General features: G+C 40.4%; 1 protein-coding gene across 6 annotated transcripts in view; it reads left to right on the forward strand.

The window, feature by feature from the left end:
• Positions 1 to 17,900: 17,900 nt before the first annotated feature.
• The window catches only part of LOC125749234 (DNA-binding protein SATB1), a 43,061-nt gene continuing 41,532 nt past the window's right edge, over positions 17,901 to 19,429 (forward strand). For 5 of the 6 annotated variants that reach the window (XM_049026286.1, XM_049026285.1, XM_049026292.1 and 2 more), the window contains exon 1: positions 17,901 to 18,084. The gene's annotated coding sequence lies outside the window, so the exon portion shown is untranslated. The remainder of the gene's footprint in view (positions 18,085 to 19,429) is intronic. The other variant, XM_049026290.1, reaches the window with a different exon arrangement.

Raw genomic sequence — 19,429 nt, forward strand, 5'->3', positions numbered from 1 at the left:
TGCATCTTCCATGTCAAAGTGGCAGAAGTCCAACTACTTTTGTTTATCACGAGAAATTCCACCAGGGCACGATAAAGGGCTGAGAGTTCGCATCTTCACAATACCGAGAAGAACCAATGTCTCAAACTATTCGGCATGCCTGCATATGTTAATCGAAATATTAGCACGCCCTGCGTGCAAAGCGCAGCCAACATCAATGGCCAGAAAGCAATAAAAGCGCTCCTCTTATATATATCAAGTACAGAGATTAATGTGTGGTAATTAGATTAATATTCTTCACGTCACACTCAGTGAGAACATCAAAACAATACTGTTCCCACTGATGAGATGAGTCGACGCGCTTTTCATTACTAATACCCCGCTTCAGGCTTCCTTTGTTGCGGCACAATCATGCTTCTCTCTTTCTCTGAACTCCTACGTCTTACCTGAAGTTAGTCACCTCTTGCCACTCATCTGTATTTTGGAAGTCTTGTCTTGTCACAAACAGACGTGCACATTTCTACTATACATGCTCAACATGTTCTTTCTCCCGCAGAATACGTCTGTTTGTATTAATAAGCACAGATTGACTGTGAGCTTAATGGGTAAACTCCAGAAATGGTCGAAAAATTATTTACTTATTACTTTTCAGGTTGAACTATTTAGCATATTAGCTTAGAGTATGTTATCGGGACTAATTAAATAGCAGCAAAGGGAGACTTGTTATACCACTGAGATAGACAGTGGTGCTAAGTGGGTAATTACCCCGTTACATCTGCTTTGTTTGACTGTAGTGTAGTAATTTTGTGTCATCACCTGAGAGAGTGAAAATGGTATATATATATTTTTTTACTCAGCTAATCTTTTATTGATGCAGATTTTAGGTCATCGTGCTGTTATTTCCGGTTATTCGATTCATTTTGATTTAACTAATTAACCCGGGCATTACAGAGCTTCCACGATTTGTAAAAATCACACAGAATCAAAGTCTCAACGTCCCAATGAGAGCAGTTAAAGGGGTGTAATGAATGACGTTTTTTTCATAAATGACAGGGATTATCTTCTAATAAACCTTTCATTTAAGGGAATCATACTGTACAGACCAGCCCTCTGTTATAATCACCCAGCATCGTCAAGGGTATAAATTGTGTTTTTTCTAACTTCTGGGTTTTTCTGTCTCCTTGACCATCATCCCTTTCTAAAGAAAATAAAAAAAAACTTTAACAGTTCAGCATTTTCCCCCTGAAAGTAACTATATGTAGACAAATGTTGCCTTTGAAAGTCAATGTCGTTAGAGGAAACTGTTTTTTTTTTCTAGCGAAACCATTTCTTAAAATATGACGAGGCTAGGCGTTCCAGGCAAGGCGCTCTCTCCGATACGTAGCGCTCATGTCACGCGCTCTTTCCAGTTGTGTGAACTTGTCCTGACCTCTGACTCGACTTTTAAATAATGTTATGTCTTTAAATGGATGTTTTTTTATGTAAAGTGATCGACTGGGCATTTAACTTGAACGGCACATGAGAAAAGCAGTCCACGGGATCCCGCCTCTTCGCTCCACCTTTGCGTACGTTTCCTGACGGCGGTTGTGACGATCGGGTTACAGGCAGGCAGCACACCGATGGCTGACAGGTACTCTGATGTGGAGCCATCAGCGGCAGAACATTGCTTCACAGGAATGTGTTCTGCAAGCATTTTAGCACTGGCATCGGTGGTAGAGGGCTGGGGGGGCACACCAGACTCCCCCAGCATGCTCGCACGCAGGCACACCGCAGCGCTAGCTCCCATAATCCAATGCAAGGGGCTGATAGGAGGGAAGAAATGGACAGTGGTTCTTATCGATGCCAATCCAGATGAAGCAAAAGACACGCTTGCCCAACATTTCAGGTCTTGTTGCTCCATATCTGGAACCTTTAACTGTGACGGACCCGAAGGCACTGCAAAACGCTGCTGCCAAGACACTCAAAATTAGCCACATTTCCCAAGGCCCGGGGGCCCCTGGGGGCTTACTGGCCTATAGAGGCTTAAGCCCCGCCCCCCCTCGGGAATCTCGGCCAACGGGAACGCTTGGCACCGACTGTTTATGATGGATCACAGAGCAGTGAATGGAAAGGATATGTTTTCACCATGGGCTATTTATGTCATGCAGAATTTGCAAGGGAAAGACTGCGTTTGCTCGTTCGAGGTGTTTCAGTGTAAAGACGGGCTTCAGTCTGCAAGCCGCCCTCATATTTCCTACCTCAGGGAGATTATACAATGCAGTGACTCATTCTTAATCGATTCCCCAAAGGAGGCCATACGATTTGCCACTGACCAAAGGGATACTTTGCCTTTACATTTTCCCATAACTTCAGCCTTAGAAGCACATGTTTCTCTCCATGCGTGGCAGATCGCGACCACAGCTGGACACTGATCAGAATCTCTGCTTTGTTTTTACCACACATGTAACTGGCAGCACTGGCATTCCAGTTAGCAACCTTCTGCAATCTTCAACCTTCAGACTGGGGATTCGCAGTGACGGGCGTCCTCACTGTCATCTCATCAAGCGGGGGTTCTTGGGCATTCCTTGACTACAAGACTTGGTGCTTCTGCCCGACTGTGTCTCATGAACATAGTATCAGCTAGATGAAGCCACATTTCTGGTGTGTGGCTTGTTCCCTACCTCCCATCTCTTGCTTACTGGGTCCTGGTTCCTGTCGTCTGGCTACAGCACGGATCTCCAACTCCAGTCCTGGAGAGCAACTTTCCAGCAGGTTTCCTATCCTACCCGACTTCCTACTAGTCTGGACAGTTGCTCTCCAGGACTGGAGTTGAAGACCAAGCATCTCACCTCAATAAAGTTCTGCCTTTTCGACTAATGAGCTAAAATTGGAAAGTTAACCATTTATATTCCGTGAATAAAATTGATTTAGAAATTGACTAGTGCAGCGTTGACAACAAAATTAATTTGGAAGTTTCACTGTAATATAAACAGCCAGTGAAAGAAAGGAGACATAAAACACGAAGTTAAGTGACATTAAATAATTGTGTTGGGGAGGAAAACGTCAACAGAGAACATCAGCTAGAACGTCAGCCGTTAATTTTAATGAAAGAATTAATGAGCTGCAAATGTATTAGAAAGTAAGATCGGTGTCACACACAACAGATTAAATACAATCTCAGTTTTCGATAGTACAGTTTCTACTATTTGAAACATTTAAATGTACTAAAAGAGTGGGCAATACAGTAACAACTAAAAACGTTACTACCCACACTGTCCACATTTTCACATTACCCTTACTGCAATAAATCCCAGGGTAAAGCTATTATATGCTACAGCAACCCAAAAGTGTAATAAACATTTATGATCTTATATCAGTCATTAAACATTTATAAAACAATGTTGTCCCGGTCTCGAGTGCCACATGTTTACCTTTAACCCATCGAAACCGTACTGTCATGATATATTGCCATAATTATTTAATTTAGACATTCACTGCTTTGCAATTTGCTTTGCTTGTTGTGCCTAAATGATTTTGATTAATAATGGATTTTTCTGCCTGTGAAAGAGATTGATACAACAATTCATCTAAAAAATCCAAATCATTAGCGACTAATGCCAAGCATGAAAAATTATGTGAATCCTTTGGTTTTCTAAAAATCAGCCGAGCCGCTCGCCATGCTAGTCTTTCCCCCACCTGTTGTCCCCCCCCCACTCATTAGATGTCAGTTTCTCTTTATAACTTTGCCACAGAGATAACTGAGATCGTAATAAAAGCGTGACAACAGGAAAATGCGCGTAGAACAAAGAAATCTCTAAAACTGGGTCAATGATGATTTCTGTGAATTCTGTGATTAGTATTGAAAGGTAATATGATTTCTGGTAATGTTGCCATTAGTATTGAAGGATAATATATGCTATTAAAAATGACATACTATTGGGCATGATACTGCTGTATGTTGGCAATGTGGAGACAACAAACTTTAGGAAAGAACACGGTGTTGACCATGTTTACATCTTTATTTGCCTCTGAATTCTTAAAGAACCTAAATATAATTTTCAAAATGCACAATATTAGCATGTGTAGCAAGACATTTACTTCTTGCCCTTAGATTTTTTGTTTACAGTGTTTTTTTTTTTTTTATAAATACTGTAGTAATATTTACGTAGCCTTGCGAGTCATGGTCTTGTGCAGACAGGATGTTAGGGTGGATTTGCGTTACGGTAGCTGAGCTGGTGGACACAGTTCTCTCCGGACAAACCCCAGTCACAATAAGGGAGAAGATGCAAGTCTTATGTTTGGGATGTGGGCAAATTTTTGGATGTTGTTTAGAAGCCACCTGCAGAGAAACACCAGAGAGTTGAAAAGAGCATGAACTTGAGATCAGAGTGAATTCCTAGTAGAGTGAAGTACATAGATGTGAACACTGCGATCGTTCATCTTTGGATAGCCATCCGGACAGCATATATTCACAATGCATGACTCAACATAAATGGAAACACGAGGAGGGTTCGGAGAAAAGGCAGGTGGGGTCACTCAAAACAGCAATGGTGATTTAAGCTGTTGGAAAGATCAAAAACCCAGAATGCTTCGCACAGGGAGCACAGAGGAATATGCTATTCTGATCCTTGTGGGAGTCTGTTACTTTTGAAGTGAATGTACAGTGCAAGATGCCTGCCTGGTCACCTAATTAAATAACCATAAACGGAATCACAGTGCTAAGGATGTCCTTGAACATTTATGAGTGAGTCAGGCACTTGGATTTTATGTCATTTCTCCAAAAAGGATGAGCGGTGAACTGTTGACAGAGAACTTCAAAGACTCACCTATCGGGACCTTGTAGTCTGTAGAGGTTAGTCGGCACCGTAAGCTACTGCATGATACTCAAAGGATGTGACAGATGGAAGAGCGAAAGGGAAAGGCGATGTGCAACTGGAGATCAGTTCCTTATCTTGGCAGGGGTGTAGGAAAAATAAAGGATGGAGTAGGTTGTTAAGAAATATTTCTGCAAGGATCAGAAGCAAATAGGGAAGCAGATCTACCACATGCGGGTCCAAAGGTCAACTCAGAAAGAAAAAACAATTAGGGGGAAAAATCTGGAGATAGTCCAAGTTTTTGGTACCGTCTGGACCAGCTGTTGATGTACCATGTCGATGGGCAGAGAAGCTACATACAGGCATGTTATTAACATGTATCCTTTCTAGGAGGCCTTCCATAGGTTGGCTCGTGATCCTAGTGTCAGTGCCTCAGATGTGCCACCTACACAGCTGAACTGAAACCGGGCTCAGTAACGAAACAAGATCTCAAATAATATTCCAAATGCTCTTTAGCTGTACTGACTGTTAAATTACCGAATCAGTCAGCTATAAATTGTAACGGTAACCATGTGTGAAAAAAGGACAGATATCCTCACTAACGTATTTAATTATGGTGACAGGTAAGTGACTAAGTATAGCACATAGCAAAAGCATCAGCATGAAAGACATCAAAACAAATCATGCTATTCTCATAAAAATCACATGTTTGTGCTAGTTACTCTGCCCTAAATACACATCCTTTCTAGACTTCAAATCATGCGAAATGCTACATGTGTAAACCAAAATGTAAAAAGTAATTGCTGGATCTAAATTTCCAAAAGCTAACATGGAATAGATAAGCAGGAAACAATTCCTTTATTCTAAAATAGGTAACACAATGAGCTCAGCATTCTGTAGGGGTTGTGTGTGCTTTAATGATCTGCAGAACTATGGAGTCTGAGTCTTGATCTTCTGGTAGGTCGTCCCTCAGTGAACAGGTCTGAAAGGAGAACAGCTGTTCAACAAAGATGTTCATGAAAGGTACCTGACTGAAATAGGGATTAGCCCTGGCGCTAGGTTTGGGGTGGTGACCACAGGCTAGCCTCTGGTGTCTGGGCCTCCCTCGTAACCCATCTGGCTCAACCCAAGATGATTCCATGGAGTCATTTTAAGGCCTCACCAACTGCAAGGTCGGCAAGGGTCGGGTACAGTGCTATTTGATGGAATAGGCCCTGCTGATGCCTGTTGGCTTTAGGTACATGGAATGCTACCTCTTTAATGGGGAAGGTGTCTGATCTGGTGCAGAATATGGAATTGGCCAGTTTTAGTTAGCCTTACCTTCATGCGCAGTGAGAGCTCTGAATGGACCAATTGATCGGCGGTGGAGTTCCCTGTGGTGGAAGACGTCAGGTGGGTGTGAGGATATTCACATGCCTCAGGCATATCTAGCTGGAGTTTGTTCCCGGCGAATAAAAGAGGTTCCTCTATGTTACAACAAGTTGCAGCAAAGGAAACTTTAACTGCTGTCTGTACTGAGTAGCAGTTTAGACACCACCCCTTCTCTTTCAAAAGGCCGCCAAGGATCTTTTATGAGCTCGGTTTTACATCTCTGATGAAAGACAGCAGCATTTTTACAGCGCAGTGTCCTCATCACTGCACTGGGATACACACAGACCACAAGATGGGCTCCCGGTTCCTGTGTAGGACAGGCCAACACCTCCTCCAGCAGCAACACAGCTTTCCTAGCTGGTCCCCCATCCAAGGATAGGTCAGGTCCAATCCAGTTTATCTTTAGATTAGGATTACTTAATCCGAACTGCAGGTAGTACGCCTACTTATGCTGCTTATGGATACTGAGAGACCATGCCGATACATTGACACGTAGCCCCAAAGATGTTTGAGCAAACAAGTTTGATGACTAATAATGGGGCTGTGTTTGGCCTGCATGTGGTGGTGCTGATAACCTCCGGAAACACTGTTGAATATTGTTGAATAGTTCACTTTGAGGAATTCCTCCATCCAGTGGGTTTGCCTTCTTATCAGGAGGCAGTGTTGGAAAATTCTGATGGTTCACTGCAGCTGAAGGTGCTGTGGCGCTCGGAGGCCTCCAGGGTGGAAAGCCTGAAGGGGGGGGGGGGGGGGGGGGGGTGAAATCTGAGACGCTGAAAGCATTGGATGTTATCGGCGTGACATAGCTGATGTGCCACTTCAATATTGCATTGAAAGTGGGTCAAAAACCTCTGGTCAGGCAAACAGAGGTGATGGTTTTCAGGGAACCAGAAGGTGTGTTTCTACTAATGGAAGAAGGTAGTTCTCAACTCAACTGAGAAAGCCAGTGTCAGGCTGATGGAGAGGCGTCTCTGCCCCGTGGTTTAACCTCTGAGAAGAAACAACGCAGAATCTGGGCTGTCTAAGATACAGACTAACTCCTTTCCCTTCCACAGTTTATGGGAATATGCCAACACAGTCTGCATGCGCTTTGTCAACATGGAGATGGTCTGCTGCCACGGCAACCCTCACCAGGAGAAGAAATGTGAAGAAGATGAAGAAGTTTGCTAGAAAAAAAAACGTGCATTTAAATCAAAATCAGTTTGCAATGCCCACGTACCAAGAAGCAAAGGTTTTAAAGAAAAAAATCTTCACTTTCTTTTGCCTGAATAACATATAGTAGTGCTAACTGATGTGAATAATGGTTTAAATAATGATTTAACATTGATTTAATCTTTCTCAGATCTTCCTTTTCTTAGAGAAATGTTAATTGAATCATTTGTTAATGCTGCACTGAAGTGTTTTGAATGCCCTAATGAAGCTGACTCTCGGAAGGTGCATTGCTAAATCCACGGTGATTGGCCCTAGCACAGGTGTTTCCTGGCACACGAGACATTGCCATGGTTACGTGATGTGTCACAAAGGTCCCCTTCCCGACATCAATTGAATCTGAGAGGTTACAATGATCTCACAATTGATCACTTGTAAGACTGATGGAACCTCATATGCATTTTGCAAGAAACCAATAAAGGGCCCACTGACAGAATCCTCCACAAATGTGTGCGAAAAAACTCAGGTTGCATCTCATATTGTCACAAAGATGTTTTACACGGTACGCTATGCACGTTACGATTACTTATTCTAAGTAACATCTGACAGTAGTGGGAATTGATGTTGCTATGGCAAGAAATGTGGTCCTTGGCTTCTGATTATACACTCTGACAATAGAAACCCATTTCCATTGGCGAGAAAACAGTAAGCACTTCTCTGTTCCACAATCCCCACTGTAGTGACAACCACAAAGCGGTTTCCCCTTATAGGAACTCCCTCCCCCCCGCAAACCTAAACAGTTTCACACAGGATAAACTCCACTAACACACTAGCACAGCAAACCCAGCCAGCCCAATGCTATTACTGTGACAAAGAATGTCAGCAAGCTAACAGACACAATGATAATGATGGTAACTTCATTCAGACATATTTTTAAATGATGAAGGATTCAAAAAATCACAATAAAAAGACATAGGGTCTGAAATTGTTTGCTTGCACAGTAGGTACTGAATTTTGTCAGAAGTCTACTACTCAGCCGTTAATGTAGTATGTACTGTAGTATGTACTGTACGTATGCATGCACAAGAAGAGGACAAATGCACTCCGTCATACTGCGGCCGCCATCTTACTTGACCCGGACGTTTGCTAATGACGTAGCTTAACCACTGTGAAAATTAAAAACCGTTAAAATCAGCAATCGAAAAACAACGTTTGAGTCAACTTATGTAACCAGGTATTGTTTTCTACTTAATTTTGTAAGAAGCTGGCACTACCCCCCCCCCCCCCCCCCCAATCGTGAGTCAAATTTCTGAGCAAGTGAAGTTTCTTACCGTTCCATTTGCCTGCTGTCTTATCAGTGCTGAGGATTTGGGCACTCTGCTTACTTCACATACTTCATTTTGCATACTAACACTTGAATTCTAGGAGGGGCAGCTGCACTGGGGTCTACAGAAATGGGGGGTTGGGGGGGGCATGGAGGGTTGACGGGCTCCTTTGCAGGGAGGATCAGGAGAATACTGATCTATTCATTTAAATTACCAAAGTATGTTATTGTGACCGGCCAGAAAGCAAATGACACGTACACACTGTACCTGCCTGCTGCACGTGGACTGTTCATGTCTGGATGCCGTTTGAAGCGGAACAGTATCCTAAACTCAAAGCTTCTTTTGCATGGTTTTTTATTTGCTGTGTTGAATTTGTGATTTTCTAAGAATCTGAAAAGTGCACATTATTCCAATTTTGGGTACCTGTCCTCTGGTTCCCATCAAACCAGAGCTGTTGTAGAACAACATAGTACTTGCGTTATTGGAGAAAAAAAATGGAACTTAAAACAGCTTAAAGTTGTGCTATACTCTTTTTTCATTAGCTATGTTACCTGGTAAATGAACTGTCAGTATTTATAATGATATCATGGCAAAGAAGGGACCAGGCACAGCTTCACAGTACAAGCAAGACACACTATCTTTATAAATTGATCCTGAAATGGTAACTCATACATGCATTTATTTGCCAGTGACAACGAATAGACTGCTATTTCTGCCCGATCTCGCTATAGGCTAAATCAGCCTCTCTGAAGCGTGTAATGCAATGACAGCCAATAGGTTAACAGAGCACAGAATGCAAGGTGAGAGGCGTGACGGTTAGCGGTTATGTAATTGTTGCATTGTGTAATCCAGAAGGTATATTAATAAACATAAAGGGGCAATATTAGCATAAGAAAAGATCAATGAAATTATGGGGGTTTTTCTGTCTACGTTGGTGGAGAAGGGTTTGGAGGGGCAACAAAGGACAATTCCAAGGGTCCCAGAGGGGTGGAACATAGCTGGATTGGATTGGGTTGGGGGCTCAGTATAATATGCTTTCATGGGGCCCAAAATTTGTAGCAGCGTATCTGTATCTACATCAGCTTGACATGTTCTCACTGAAGCTCTGCCTAAAATTAAATATCCTTAAAATTAAACAAATGATTTGTGGGACCTGGGGCGGCATGGTGGTGCAGTGGTTAGCAGTGTTGCCTCACACATCTGGGACCCGGGGCGGCATGGTGGTGCAGTGGTTAGCACTGTTGCCTCACACCTCTGGGACCCGGGTTCGAGTCCACATATGTGTGGAGTTTGCATGTTCCCCCCATGTCGTCATGGGGTTTCCTCAAGGTACTCCGGTTTCCCCCCACAGTCCAAAAAGCCCGTAGGTGTGCATGTGTGAGTGAATGGTGTGTGAGTGTGCCCTGCGATGGGCTGGCTCCCCATCCTGGGTTGTTCCCTGCCTCGTGCTCATTGCTTCCGGGATAGGCTCCGGACCCCCCACGACCCAGTAGAATAAGCGGTTTGGAAAATGGATGGATGGATAGATTTGTGGGACCCAGTCGATAATTTAGTTAGTAACTGAATTTATCGTTTAGTACACTGCAGAATTTCAAGGCTAATCCCTCTAATTCACTAGTATAAACAGACTGCTTCTTTTCCACGCCATATCCGTTTGAGGCTGACATCTAAAGGTGTCGTCTTCTGTAACAGGTGTCATCTGCTGCTCTAACACGTTTACGTTTCTGTGGCGAAATAACGGCTGGAAGCAAGCAGAGGAGTATCTCTCCATTGTGGTTACAGTGTCAAAACATGTCAACATGAGGAAAGATAAGACTCTACTTTAAAAATGAGCTATAGGCTGTGATGGTGTCCCTGATTTTTCTGGGTATGTCAGTAATCAGCTTAAAGGTCAGTAACAGCAGATAATTAATTAAAGAAGATAATTAATAACTCGAAATATATTTCTCTAACAGCAATTATTTTATAGAAAGCAAATAAAGAGTTTGAATTAAGTTTATATTTCATGATCATAAATTTTGTGTATTTCTTGTGCTGATAAATTTTAAAGCACAGTAATAAATACCCAGAGTCCTCTAAGAGAGACATCACTTTATTTATCTTTTCCAAAAATTATTTATGTAAAATCTGTTTTAGTGCTAACATGTCAGGTTTTAATATTAGTCCTGTTTAACTGATGTTAAACTCGGAACCAGATTCAGTTGCGTAAGTATCAAGCTGACTAATTGCATTTGCTTAAGTCAGGGTAACAGACCACTCTGGAAGTGAGAAGGGCTATCTGTGACTTGAAGCAAATTGCCGATATGTCAGCAATTTTTAAAATATATTTAATTGTGATACCGCAATTTCATTGGCAACATACTTCATGATCAGGTCTTCCTGATAAGATCTATATCAAAAAATGTTTTAATTTAATTTATGACAGGCAAGATGACATGTCACCCTGTCTGTAAATACTTTAAATGTTTATGTTTTGTAAATGCCTTATTCGTGTCATAATTAAACAAGTAAATGCATTTGAATAAAAAAAAAAAAAAAAAAAACAATTTCCTTTTATTTACCTTTCTACGTTTTTCTACTCCTGGCATTTTTCCACTAATCAACTTTTAAACGGGAAGTTTATTATCCTACTCGGGCTTTTAAGCTTTTCCTCTATTCCTTTAGATTCCAACTAGTGTTTAATGAGACAATGTAGTTTTAATAACAAATGCTTCAAGGGCTTTAGAAGTGATAATACACCATAAATCATCCTGTTAGAAACCCAGACTGTGTTTGCATTGACCAGGTCTTAGCAAACATGGTGCAAGTGCAGAGCTTCTACTCACTATTTATAATTTTAGCGTCACGCAGGATTAAGGTTTGCCCCACAGGATTACGCTGAATGTGCCGTATTCATTATAATAGAGAGATTGATCTTCTCTTTACTCTGTACATGTACAAAACAGAACTATAAAACAAATTCCATATCACACTCAGTTTCATGTCTGAATTTCCTTTAGTCATATTTTCAGACAAATTAGCGTTCAAATGAAATCGTCTATAATTAAATTGTCCCCAGTTATGATGAGACGATGAGATAGCTACAGCATAGTTATAATTTCCTACACTAATTCCAGGGTGTCTCACCTCAGCAATCCATTTCTCCCCTAAGCTGCAGTGTAATAACTATCAGAAAATAACCTTGCTGATATTTCTGGGCCAATTGCATAACCTCAAAGAACAAATAAAAATTAAAAAAAGCTTGTGCTACTTCAAATTAGGGATATTACTGGGTCAGACACACCAAAAGGAAGTTGGAATGTGAAATATTAACCCACGAATTAAAAATTGAACTTGGGTCAGAGTCTTTAATAAGACATTTTATTTGTGCATATAAATATTAATGTTATTAAAGGGCAAGAAATCCTATATACATCCCCTGTACCATTTCATGTTTTATAAGGTTTATATTATTAAGGTTATTCACTATATTCTGTATACCAGCAGTGAATGCTGAATGCACAAGAGTATTAGTATCTTTTAATAAAAGGTCACATATATGTGCAACTATATATTGAGTTAAGTGCACATGTCAGCAAATTTCACTTGACTTACTGAAGAGCAGATGTTACGTAATCATCAGACTGTTTTGGGAAGCTTACAGATATTGCTGTCATCTAGGTATATCACCAAATCTAAACCGACATCATGCATAAAACAGCATCAATATTATTTAAATATCATTTTTTGCTTATTTTTGTGTTTTATAGTTATAGCACAATTAATCTACATTTTCCCTTCAAATATGTAGCCTTATCAGGCAGAAATGTAAACCAGAAGTTGAACTGCCTCCACTCTGCTTAAAGGCCCACGGAATTTACCACAAATGTCCCCCTGGTGGCGACTCAATGAATGACATCCATAAATAAATTCAGTCTGCCGTTACAGACGCCCATTTAATGATGTCAAATCAGTGCTTTTTATATGCGGTCTAAGACTGCTCTGACAGCGTGATAGATAGGCGCATGGATCATCCTGAAAATATGCACTCTTTAATGCCTGGCAGGGGCCATGTAATGTAACCGACAGAGAAGATTAATTTGGAGGTCATTCTCATTTATGTCCGATTAACTTTGGTAGATTACGAAAAAGTCACATTAAAATTCATTTAACATTTACATTAGTGTGCCCAATCAGCTCTTCCACTCCCTCCTAAAATTGCAACAAGCAGGTTAATCATTCTGAGAACACACCTTTCAGAAGAAGCTGATGTAGATGTCAAAATCTGACTAAATGCGAAACAAGTCCTCACACAGACAACAATAAATCTGTACTTTTCTGGGAAACATTGATTAACAAACAATTGTTGAAAAGAAAAAAAAAACACGAGGGACTTACAGGTATTACCACGTTACATTTCTTAACATTACTGTTTGCTACAGAATAATTTTCTGAAGAGAAAGCAAATGAAGGAAGTATCGGTAGAGACATTGTCCACTGTATTTATTTTTAAATCTTAAATACAATCATCTAGCATAACTATGTTTCTAAATCCGAAAAGTGTGTAGCATTTCTAGTATAATTACGACGATATGCCTACTGTATACGCAAGAAATGCCATCGGCTCCTCTGGCCTTGGATTGGAGCTGCACAGTGACGTGGCAGTTGGAAATGCAACGACATAAACAAACAGATTATTATTGTTTTTCTTAGCATTTTCTCTTTTATTATCTGTCTTCTTCCCTAAAACGGAATGGGCAGCCTGAACCGTAAGGCTGAGGCCGACCAAATTTGGCCGGAAGACGTCAATTCCTACCCACTACTCAGACCATGCGACCAACGGCAGTCAGTCACATTTCATTCGATGTCTCCTGTCTCGTTAGTCCTACAGTCGAAATTTTATCATTATTATTATTGTTGCTCTTGTATTGTACTACCCTGTGTACTGCACCATGAATAGGAACTTCTGACCCAAAACTTTCATCTGATCTAGTGATAAGTGATTTGATTATTATTATTATTATTATTATTAATAATAATAATAATAATAATAATCATAATAATAATAATAATATTAATAATAATAATAATAATAATAATAATAATGGAGCCCCATAATGGGGTATGAACATCCATAAGTTGGTAGAATAATACAATAATAATAATTAATTTTGCTGTAATGATTGTAATGTATACAGTTAGCCATGGATTCCCTGTTTTCTTTTACGTTTAAAGATATTTTAAGGTAATAAAAAGGCCACGACAGAAGCTAAATGTACTTGGCAAATTGCCATTAAAGAATCCAGGACTGCATGGTCTTCAGCACGCGTTAGATGCAGCTAAATCGCTGCGCCGAATGCAGCAGCAGGATGCCTGCACACGCGCATGCCGGAGGAAAGGACAATGGAGAACTGGGAGAGTCCATGTAGCCTTTGTGGCTCAGATGTGAGCATTCAGGGAATCCTGGGAATCTTCAGTGGGTGGATGATGCCTTCTCCGGGAGAGCATTTACACACAGTCACTTCAGTACGTGTTGCTCAAACAAGGCAAAACAAATGGATTGTACCGGAACGCGCAGCCGACAATGTGGCATGACAGGTGAACATCTGTCATACGTACTAACAGGTCTTTGACAGATGGGTCAGTCGCCTCAATCTATGAACACAGTCTGGAAAGCATGTTGCTGTGTTACTGACTGTGGTAAAACAGCATGCATATATAATCATTCTTAACATTCTCCTTCCAGCAGAGTGACATGTACTGTATTTGTACTTTGTACCATTTCCCTGACTTAATGAAGACATTATAAAAATTAGCAGTCTGTTTCTATTCTGTTAATACATATATACCTACGATATCAATCCATCCATCATCCATCCATCCATCCACTCATCCTATTCAGAGTTACAGATGTTCATACCTACGTAGTTTTATCAATATGCCTAAAATATAAAAAATATATATAGCTTTGTATGAATTGTATGTATGGTATTCAGACGTACAATCTGATGATGCTATACTTTCTGGATGCACATACAGACAGATATATACTGGGAACGGATAAGCAAATGCATACAACCCAACATGGCTCATTTAATAACATGAAACATTCATGAAATTCTGGATCTTGGCTGGGAAATGATGAAATGCCAGGCCCTACGCGAATAACACCTTACGGAGACGCGGCCCTCGCCCGCTTCCGTTTGTAATGACTTATCATCGGTCTGTTTTCTTTGAGTTCATTTAGGATCCTTCATCTGGTAACAAGTACAAATGGGAGTGATTCTGGCGTTTCGTTTTCAGGTTTGTCGCATAGCTGCATCCTTTGCATTTCCAAACACCAGAGGTTAAGCATCCTCAGCACCGTTCTGCAGACTTTCAGAAATCACTTGTCCACCCTGATGTCCATGCCTGACGCCTGACCTATTAATGACCTTATTCAGGTTTTCTGAACATCATGATTTAGACTTCTAAAGGACACCTCTCACATATGTGTGTGATCTTAATTAAACCACCTCCATCATTTTTTCTCTTAAATGAATAACAGTGGTTAAAAGTCCTTTCAGATACAGTACATAAATATTATTCAGTAATAGCAGGCAGGCACGCAATTAACCCAACTTTACGCTTTAGTCATACAAGCAACAGTATGCCTGCTATTCCCAACGCAAACAGAGGCAGCGTATTGTACCACACTGGATACTGCTAGTAGACTTTCAGCAGAAGAACTCCGAGGGACGCGAAAAGCAGCGCGTTCGGTGTGCGGGCAGCGAGTACGTTAGTTGCACGTAACGCCGGTTTTCTCGTAATTGGCGCTGCCGCGTACGTGTGAGCGGAAGGTGTGATGTCCTGTGCGGCTGCTGGCATCGAATCACAAACTGGCTAATTTACCTCCATCGGTGCTGGTGAAATACCAATCATTTAAATGAAGACCACCCACAGTACCACAAATAAATATGGGCAAGGAGACATTAAAACTGATTAAAATGTCAACATAATTTATAAAATAAATGGAAGAAAATCCAAACTTCCACGTCGTGGTTGAAAAAGTGGAAACGAAACTTATAAATATTAGACACAAGAATATTTATTTCCTTATGGTAACAGATATATATAAATATATGATATATCTCCACACATCATCGTAGATAATTAATCAGCACCGTATCCAGCAGGCAAGTGATTGCAAAACTGCCATTAAGTTTCTATGTTGTTGTCGATACTTTTCAGCAATCGAATCCTTTTGAAAATGTTTAACTCATCAGTTTTTCTATTTAGATGGAGGCAGAAATGACAGCAACCCGTCATAACACTGGGAGTGAATGAGGACACACAATATAAGCTGAATTGTCACATAAATAACGCACAAATGGTACGTTTATGATATGCATGGCGCATTAAAGACATTGAGTACTAAACTCTCCGAGACCTACATTAGCGCAGCTGTCATGTAACTGGGATGAGCAATAAATCGAAATAAGGTTAAAATGTAACTTTTGATTCAAAGCTGCGCGCGCATTTTTTTTCCTGTATAGAGGAATATAACGCTGCCATTGTTCATTCCATTAAGACGGACATTTGAAGGTTTATAAAACGGCACAGGTAGGCTATCTGTTAATAAAAGTTAAAAATGCGTACACGATATGACACATTAAACTGCATTTTTCGGGAACTGTACAATTTTCAAAGAAAATATGGACGCTTGGGTTGTGTGCAAAATAATCGCAAAACACCGTCTCCGGACAGCGGTGCCCTCATTGCGTACTAGAATTTTGTACAGTAAGGCAGCATTTAATGAACCGATGAATTGTAAGTTAGTAATAATTCTCTGAAATCACAAGAAATCGAATTATAGGCCTATTTGATACGTTTTCAAATATATTGCGCTACATGAAAGTGTAGACTAACAGAATAGAAAGTTTGTTCAATCTCCTGATAACATTTTACCGAACAGGGCGAAGCCTATGTAGGCTATTTAAAATATCCTCACTTTTTTGCGGGCGTTACTTATGTTTTTAATGGATCTGTTTTCATTTAAAATACTTCGAAGCCCCTTTTCCTACTAAAACAGTGTCTAGTGTCATTTGGTTCTGTGCGCCAAGCAGAAGAATTCTTGCCGGATATTCAGGATTCTCAGTTTCTATTTGGAATATTAAATGTATGAACAATGCTTGTGAAATTATTAATTTAATAAATATTGGATATTACTTCTGACAAATGCTGAGAATGAAAACCAACAAAAAAGGACAACGGTTCTCTCATTTGTAGGAACTGCTGATATACAGACTAAAGGCGCAAGCGAATAGTAAAAATGCTAAATTTCTAGCTTCATTCTCAATAAATACAAAATCGTCTGAATTTTACTACCGTTTACTGCTGTTTGGCAAATAAACCAACAGAAAGTTGTATTAGGAAGTCTGCAACGGATACTAATATATTAATATAGTAGTAGTAGTAGTAATAATAATAATAATAATAATAACAATAATAATAATGTGTAGAGGAGCTACAAAAGAATAATCTTATTTTATCACTAAATGTCATTTTAATGCACTTAACCCTGGAACTATAATTCCGATTTTTCTTTTTGGTATTTCAGTATTACGTTCCCCAGTAGCCTTTATCACGTATCGGTCCGCACAAAAAACGACCTTGCAGTTGATTTAAGCGCCGTTATATTAACAACTAACAACTATTATACTAGCCTTCTTTAATGAACCGCAATAATAGCTGTGATTGGGGACAGGTAAAAAGCAGACAATCGAAATGAAGATGAAGAAAAACTTTCTTTTAATAATATCACAAGTGCTTACAAACAATTGCGGTTGGGCAGACACACGGTGGAATTTACTTTATTTACTTTTTTGTTTGTCGGAAACAGTATGCGCTCCGACCGTTATTCAGGCTATTAAAAGGACAATATATATATATATATATATATATATATATATATATATATATATATATATATATATATATACTCTCTCACGCGCCTAAAACCCTTGGCACCGCAGACCTTAACCTCGACTTATTCCATCAAGCCCCTTACTTGGCATATAAACATGTGGTGTGTAAATATGATAATTGATGAGTGTGAGCGCTCTCCTGCAGTCCGCTCCTCTGCTCGCTGCCAGACTCCCCGGGGAACGAGAGGAAAGCGGAGCGCCGTAAGACGCCCCAAGTGGGTCTGGAGATGGAGCTGACAAATCATCGATCTGAGCATCAGAGACGGGGAGGGGCGGCTGGCTTACCTGACACCCCTCCGAAGGGCCCTCCTCCTGCGCCTCTACCCCGCTTCCCAATCCGAGCTCGGCGCACTTTCGCTCAATCTAGTCATTCTGAAGTACGGCACCCTGCGCAGCTGCGGCGCCCACACTGCCTGCGAGGACTCCCTCTGTATTGGATCTCTCAAGGTGGGACACAGCCAGCACGATTTCTTACATTTTAATGGAAAACAGGAGGTCTCACGGTGTCTTCTAACTTTGAAGGTATTGTAAGATTTTGACGCTTGTTTTTTTGTTTGTTTTGTTTCTCGACGCGTCACATTTGACAGCTGCTGTCAGCCTGGGTCTCCTTTAAAACGCTGCCTACTTACCGTGTCCGCTTTTACGGTTAAAATACTGCAATTTGATGCATAAATTCAAAGGTTCAGATGCTTGGTAAATAAAACGCTCGGGTTTAATGGGCTGATTGCTGATCGAAAGATGTATTAAGAGATAAACGTTTCCTATTTAAAGCCGGAAACGTCAAACTTTAAGAGCTGCAATGCGTGTTTCTCGTGCGTTATACTTTGTAATGTTATACTTTATCAACTTTGTTGTATCATGCTGGGGATTCCAGAGTCATGCTTAACTTGTCGTAGTAGTAGTAGTAGTAGTCGTAGTTGTATTATTATTATTATTATTATTATTAATAATAATAATAATAATAATAATAATAATGTGGAGGACAAGAAGTACCAGGTGACGACTTTTTTCAGACTCAGGTTGCAGGTTGTTTGCCGTTGACCAAAATGAGCATTTGCTCTAATGCAAATACGAAATGACTCAAATATTCTAAAGTTACGTAACGTAGCAAGTGATCGTATGACATGCTGCACATTGCTACGAACCTACAGTTACATACATCATTGTACTTGATCTGGATGTAATGTGCGTTCCGTAGTGAAGTTACCACGAAAAGAGGCTGCAGGGCTTGGGGTGTACAGACTGAAAGGTGAACAGCGGAAATAGACGGGGCACAGCGCAGCCTTAAAAACGTTCATTTTGACGGTATAGTATGGTGCGAGTGTTACTCTGGAGTGATGTTATAGACAAGAAACTATTGCTCCTTATTCTCTATAATACTCTTGGAGGTTGCATTAACCTTAATTTAAACCTCTTAAAGCCTTTTTTGGTGGAAAATCTGTTGTAATTGAACTACACCCACGTTTCTAGATTCGCAGCGTGGTCAGCGTGGTTTAATTTTAATCAGGGTAATTGCTGCATTGTGAAACACATTTATAAAGGGACCGCATGAGACAGGCTGACAAAAACACACAATCACGTGTTGAGTAGTCCCACGGTTCGAGGGCACACAGGTAATCTGTCTACAAAAAGTCGTTTATTTTTCGCCTTATGTGTTCATTACAGTGAGATACCTCCTACAGAACACATAACAAAGAATAAGAATAAACAGCAGACAATAACGACAAGAAGAACAGCACGGACGATAATAAATACAACAATAAACATCACTGAACCATAAAAAAAAATGCAGAACTTAGAATGCATTTATGGGTAAAAACTGTTTCCAAACGATGTGACCGTGTCTGCTGTTTCTGTGCTGCTTGAC

The sequence above is a fragment of the Brienomyrus brachyistius genome, chromosome 9 (assembly GCF_023856365.1).
Source record: "Brienomyrus brachyistius isolate T26 chromosome 9, BBRACH_0.4, whole genome shotgun sequence".
In the NCBI taxonomy this organism is placed as follows: domain Eukaryota; kingdom Metazoa; phylum Chordata; class Actinopteri; order Osteoglossiformes; family Mormyridae; genus Brienomyrus; species Brienomyrus brachyistius.